Source organism: Panulirus ornatus, chromosome 14, assembly GCF_036320965.1.
Source record: "Panulirus ornatus isolate Po-2019 chromosome 14, ASM3632096v1, whole genome shotgun sequence".
Lineage (NCBI taxonomy): Eukaryota > Metazoa > Arthropoda > Malacostraca > Decapoda > Palinuridae > Panulirus > Panulirus ornatus.
The window spans coordinates 41532622-41538934 of record NC_092237.1 but is presented as its reverse complement, the minus strand read 5'-3'; positions in this window follow the sequence as shown (position 1 = coordinate 41538934).

Genomic DNA, 6313 nt, shown 5'->3' with positions numbered 1-6313 from the left:
GTACAGGGCATCAGATTGGGGTAGAGAAGTGTGGCTTCAGAAGCAGTAGAGGATGTGTGGATCAGGTGTTTGCTTTGAAAAAAATATGTGAGAAATACTTAGTAAAACAAATGGATTTGTATGTAGCATTTATGGATCTAAAGAAGGCATATGATAGAGTTGATAGAGATGCTCTGTGGAAGGTATTAAAAATATATGGTGTGGAGGTAAGTTGCTAGAAGTAGTAAAAAGTTTTTATCAAGGATGTAAGGCATGTGTACGTGTAGGAAAAGAGGAAAGTGATTGGTTCCCAGTGATCGTCGGTTTGCTGCAGGAATGCGTGATGTCTCCATGGTTGTTTAATTTGATTATGGATGGGGTTGTTAGGGAGGTGAATGCAAGAGTTTTGGAGAGAAGGGCAAGTATGCAGTCTGTTGTGGATGAGAGGGCTTGGGAAGTGAGTCAGTTGTTCGCTGATGATAGATCGTTGGTGGCTGATTCATGTGAGAAACTGCAGAAGTAGGTGACTGAGTTTGGTAAAGTATGTGAAAGAAGAAATCTTAGAATGAATGTGAATAAGAACAAGGTTATCAGGTTCAGTAGGGTTGAGGGACAAGTCAATTGCGAGGTAAGTTTGGGTGGAGAAAAACTGGAGGAAGTGAAGTGTTTCAGATATCTGGGAGTTGATTTAGCAGCGGATGGAACCATGGAAGCGGAAGTGAGTCACAGGGTGGGGGAGGGGGCGAAAGTTCTGGGAGCATTGAAAAATGTGTGGAAGGCAAGAACATTATCTCGGAGAGCAAAAATGAGTATGTTTGAAGGAATAGTGGTTCCAGCAATGTTATATGTTTGTCGGGCATGGGCTATAGATAGGGTTGTGCGGAGGAGGGTGGATGTGTTGGAAATGAGGTGGTTGAGGACAATATGTGGTGTGAGGTGGTTTGACAGAGTAAATAATGAAAGGGTAAGAAAGATGTGTGGTAAGTAAAAGTGTGTTGTTGAGAAAGCAGAAGAGGGTGTATTGAAATGTTTTGGTCACATGGAGAGAATGAGTGAGGAAAGATTGACCAAGAGGATATATGTGTCAGAGGTGGAGGGAACGAGGAGAAGTGGAAGACCAAATTGGAGGTGGAAGGATGGAGTGAAAAAGATTTTGAGCGACCAGGGCATAAACATACAGGAGGGTGAGAGGCGTGCAAGGTGTAGAGTGAATTGGAACGATGTGGTATACTGGGGTCGACCTGCTGTCGATAGATTGAACCGAGGCATGTGGAGCGCCTGGGGTAAACCATGGAAAGTTTTATGTGGCCTGGATGTGGAAAGGGAGCTGAGGTTTCGGTGCATTATGCATGACAGCTAGAGACTGAGTGTGAATGAATGTGGCCTTTGTTGTCTTTTCCTAGCGCTACCTCGTGCGCGTGCGGGGGGAAGGGGTTGTCATTTCATGTGTGGCGGGGTGGCGAATGGGAATTGATAAAGGCAGACAGTATGAATTATGTACATGTGTATATATGTATATGTCAGTATGTGTATATATATGTGTAGATTGAGATGTATAGGTATGTATATTTGCGTGTGTGGACGTGTATGTATATACATGTGTATGTGGGTGGATTGGGCCATTCTCTCGTCTGTTTCCTTGCGCTACCTCGCTGACGCGGGAGACAGCGACAAAGCAAAATAGTAATAAAAAAAAGAATATATATATATATATATATATATATATATATATATATATATATATATATATATATATATATATATATATATATATATATATATATATATATATATATATTAAACCAGTGGCATGTATCATGAGTATAGTTGTGGGCTAATTGAATTGTAAGGGACATATCCTCGTCCAGATCAGTTTCCATATAGGGTTACCCCCAGTTTACTATTTACGATGCTTGGTTAAGAGAATACAGTGATACAGATGACACCATGAAAATGTATCACGTGTGGAATAGTGACACAGTGAAGAGGAAAAGTGATTAAGTGATATAGTGAAGTAATTAGACCAGGGAAACTGAAGTGATCGCCTTGGCAACCCAACGTGATTCTGGGTCACGCAGTACACAGACGAGGCTCAGTGTCAGTCAGTTAAGTACCCTACCTCCTTGGAGACAGTTACCCAGCCCAGGTGGTATAACATTCAACATCCGCTAAGAAATCCCGGTAAGCTAGCACCTCGATTTGTTACGAAAGGTGTCTTTATACAGTGTACATGGCTCGCCCCCTGTGAATTAATATGTTTTGTTGCCATTAGCAGTTGTGTTAGGATGCATGCCACATTATCTCTGCTGCTGTGAGTAACTTTAGATATTTAATGTAATAACGTCTGCGGACCCATTCATAATGATTATGTTAGCAGTGTTGCAACCAGTTAGATATCAAGATTATGTCACTACGTGCTTACGCACATCTAATTGTCTTGTTATGGGGACTCATGTCATTCTATTGAGGTATCAAATGTACGAAGGTCATTGGCTTTTCCTTAGCCTACAGGGAAGTGAGTAGCCAAAGCATGCTTGGCAGTGACTGGCCTAGTTGGGTCATTAATGTCTGAATTAAGGGGTTTTACTTAAACAATGGCTATGGGCCCTCATGGTAATCTCACTTGAATATCATCAACTATCAAATGATAATCTCTACTCAGTACAACTAGTAATAATAACAACGCAAGTGCATTATCTTCTCTTTTCTCCTCTCTTTTTTCGAACCTCTCTCTCTCTCTCTCTCTCTCTCTCTCTCTCTCTCTCTCTCTCTCTCTCTCTCTCTCTTTAGAAACCCTCCCCTCCTTGTATCTTAACTTTCTAGAAGGGGAAACAGAAGAAGGAGTCATGCGGGGAGTGCTCATCCTCCTCGAAGGCTCAGATTGGGGTGTCTAAATGTGTGTGGATGTAACCAAGATGAGAAAAAGGGAGATATAGGTAGTATGTTTGAGGAAAGGAACCTGGATGTTTTAGGACTGAGTGAAACGAAGCTCAAGGGTAAAGGGGAAGAGTGGCTTGGGAATGTCTTGGGAGTAAAGTTAGGGGTTGGTGAGAGGACAAGAGCAAAGGAAGGAGTAGCAGTACTCCTGAAGCAGGAGTTGTGAGAGTATGTGATAGAGTGTGAGAAAGTAAACTCTAGACTGATATGGTAAAATTGGAAGTGGTTGGAGAGAGATAGGTGATTACTGGTGCCTATGCACCTGGTAATGAGAAGAAGATCATGACAAGCAAGTGTTTTGGGAGCAGCTGAGTGAGTGTGTTAACGGCTTTGATGCACGAGACCGGGTTATAGTGATGGGCGATTTGAATGCAAAGGTGAGTAATATGGCAGTTGAGGGTATAACTGGTGTACATGGGTGTTCAGTGTTGTAAATGGAAATGTGAAGAGCTTGTAGATTTGTGTGCTGAAAAAGGACTGGTGATTGGGAATACCTGGTTTAAAAAGAGAGATATACATAAGTATACGTATGTAAGTAGGAGAGATGGCCAGAGAGCGTTATTGGATTACGTGTTAATTGATAGGCGCGTGAAAGAGAGACTTTTGGATGTTAGTGTGCTGAGAGGTGCAACTGAAGGGATGTCTGATCATTATCTTGTGGAGGTAAAGATGAAGATTTGTAGAAGTTTTCAGAAGAGAAGAGAGAATGTTGAGGTGAAGAGAGTGATGAGAGTAAGTGAGCTTGGAAAGGAGACTTGTGCGAGGAAGTACCAGGAGAGACTGAGTACAGAATGGAAAAAGGTGAGAGCAAATGACGTGATGGGAGTGGGGGAGGAATGGGATGTATCTAGGGAAGCAGTGAAGGCTTGCGCTAAAGATGCCTGTGACATGAGAGAGGTGGGAGGTGGGCAGATTAGAAAGGGTAGTGAGTGGTGGGATGAAGAGGTAAAATTGTTAGTGAAAGAGAAGAGAGATGCATCTGGATGAGTTTTGCACGGAGGTAGTGCAAATGACTGGGAGATGTTTAAAAGAAAGAGGCAGGAGGTCAAGAGAAAGGTGCAAGAGATGAAAAAGAGAGCAAATGAGAGTTGGGGTGAGAGAATATCATTAAATTTTAGGGAGAATAAAAAGATGTTTTGGAAGGAGGTAAATAAAGTACAAAAGACAAGAGAACAAATGGGAACATCGGTGAAGGGGGCAAATGGGGAGGTAATAACAAGTAGTGGTGATGTGAGAAGGAGATGGCGTGAGTATTTTGAAGGTCTGTTGAATGTCTTAGATGATAAAGTGGCAGATATAGGGTGTTTTGGTCGAGGTGGTGTGCGAAGTGAAAGGGTCAAGGAGAAGGATTTGGTAAACAGAAAAGAGGTAGTGAAAGCTTTGGGAAGATGAAAGCCGGCCAGGCGGCGGGTTTGTATGGTATTGCTCTGGAATTTATTAAAAAAGGGGGTGACTGTGTTGCTGACTGGTTAGTAAGGATATTCAGTGTATGTATGTTTCATTGTGAAGTGCCTGAAGATTGGCAGAATGCATGCATAGTGCCATTTTACAATGGCAAAGGGGATAAAGGTGAGTGTTTGAATTACAGGGGTATATGTTTGTTGAGTATTCCTGGGAAATTATATGGGAGGGTATTGATTGAGAGAGTGAAGGCATGTACAGGGCATCAGATTGGGGTAGAGAAGTGTGGCTTCAGAAGCAGTAGAGGATGTGTGGATCAGGTGTTTGCTTTGAAAAAAATATGTGAGAAATACTTAGTAAAACAAATGGATTTGTATGTAGCATTTATGGATCTAAAGAAGGCATATGATAGAGTTGATAGAGATGCTCTGTGGAAGGTATTAAAAATATATGGTGTGGGAGGTAAGTTGCTAGAAGTAGTAAAAAGTTTTTATCAAGGATGTAAGGCATGTGTACGTGTAGGAAAAGAGGAAAGTGATTGGTTCCCAGTGATCGTCGGTTTGCTGCAGGAATGCGTGATGTCTCCATGGTTGTTTAATTTGATTATGGATGGGGTTGTTAGGGAGGTGAATGCAAGAGTTTTGGAGAGAAGGGCAAGTATGCAGTCTGTTGTGGATGAGAGGGCTTGGGAAGTGAGTCAGTTGTTCGCTGATGATAGATCGTTGGTGGCTGATTCATGTGAGAAACTGCAGAAGTAGGTGACTGAGTTTGGTAAAGTATGTGAAAGAAGAAATCTTAGAATGAATGTGAATAAGAACAAGGTTATCAGGTTCAGTAGGGTTGAGGGACAAGTCAATTGCGAGGTAAGTTTGGGTGGAGAAAAACTGGAGGAAGTGAAGTGTTTCAGATATCTGGGAGTTGATTTAGCAGCGGATGGAACCATGGAAGCGGAAGTGAGTCACAGGGTGGGGGAGGGGGCGAAAGTTCTGGGAGCATTGAAAAATGTGTGGAAGGCAAGAACATTATCTCGGAGAGCAAAAATGAGTATGTTTGAAGGAATAGTGGTTCCAGCAATGTTATATGTTTGTCGGGCATGGGCTATAGATAGGGTTGTGCGGAGGAGGGTGGATGTGTTGGAAATGAGGTGGTTGAGGACAATATGTGGTGTGAGGTGGTTTGACAGAGTAAATAATGAAAGGGTAAGAAAGATGTGTGGTAAGTAAAAGTGTGTTGTTGAGAAAGCAGAAGAGGGTGTATTGAAATGTTTTGGTCACATGGAGAGAATGAGTGAGGAAAGATTGACCAAGAGGATATATGTGTCAGAGGTGGAGGGAACGAGGAGAAGTGGAAGACCAAATTGGAGGTGGAAGGATGGAGTGAAAAAGATTTTGAGCGACCAGGGCATAAACATACAGGAGGGTGAGAGGCGTGCAAGGTGTAGAGTGAATTGGAACGATGTGGTATACTGGGGTCGACCTGCTGTCGATAGATTGAACCGAGGCATGTGGAGCGCCTGGGGTAAACCATGGAAAGTTTTATGTGGCCTGGATGTGGAAAGGGAGCTGAGGTTTCGGTGCATTATGCATGACAGCTAGAGACTGAGTGTGAATGAATGTGGCCTTTGTTGTCTTTTCCTAGCGCTACCTCGTGCGCGTGCGGGGGGAAGGGGTTGTCATTTCATGTGTGGCGGGGTGGCGACGGGAATGAATAAAGGCAGCAAGTATGAATTATGTACATGTTTATATATGTATATGTCTTTGTTTGTACATACATGTATACGTTGAAATGTATAGGTATGTATATGTGCGTGAGTGGACGTGTATGTATATACACGTGTGTGTGGGTGGGTAGGGCCATTCCTTCGTCTGTTTCCTTGCGCTACCTCGATAACGCTCGTGACAGCGACAATTTATATATATATATATATATATATATATATATATATATATATATATATATATATATATATATATATACTATTCGCCATGTCCCGCGT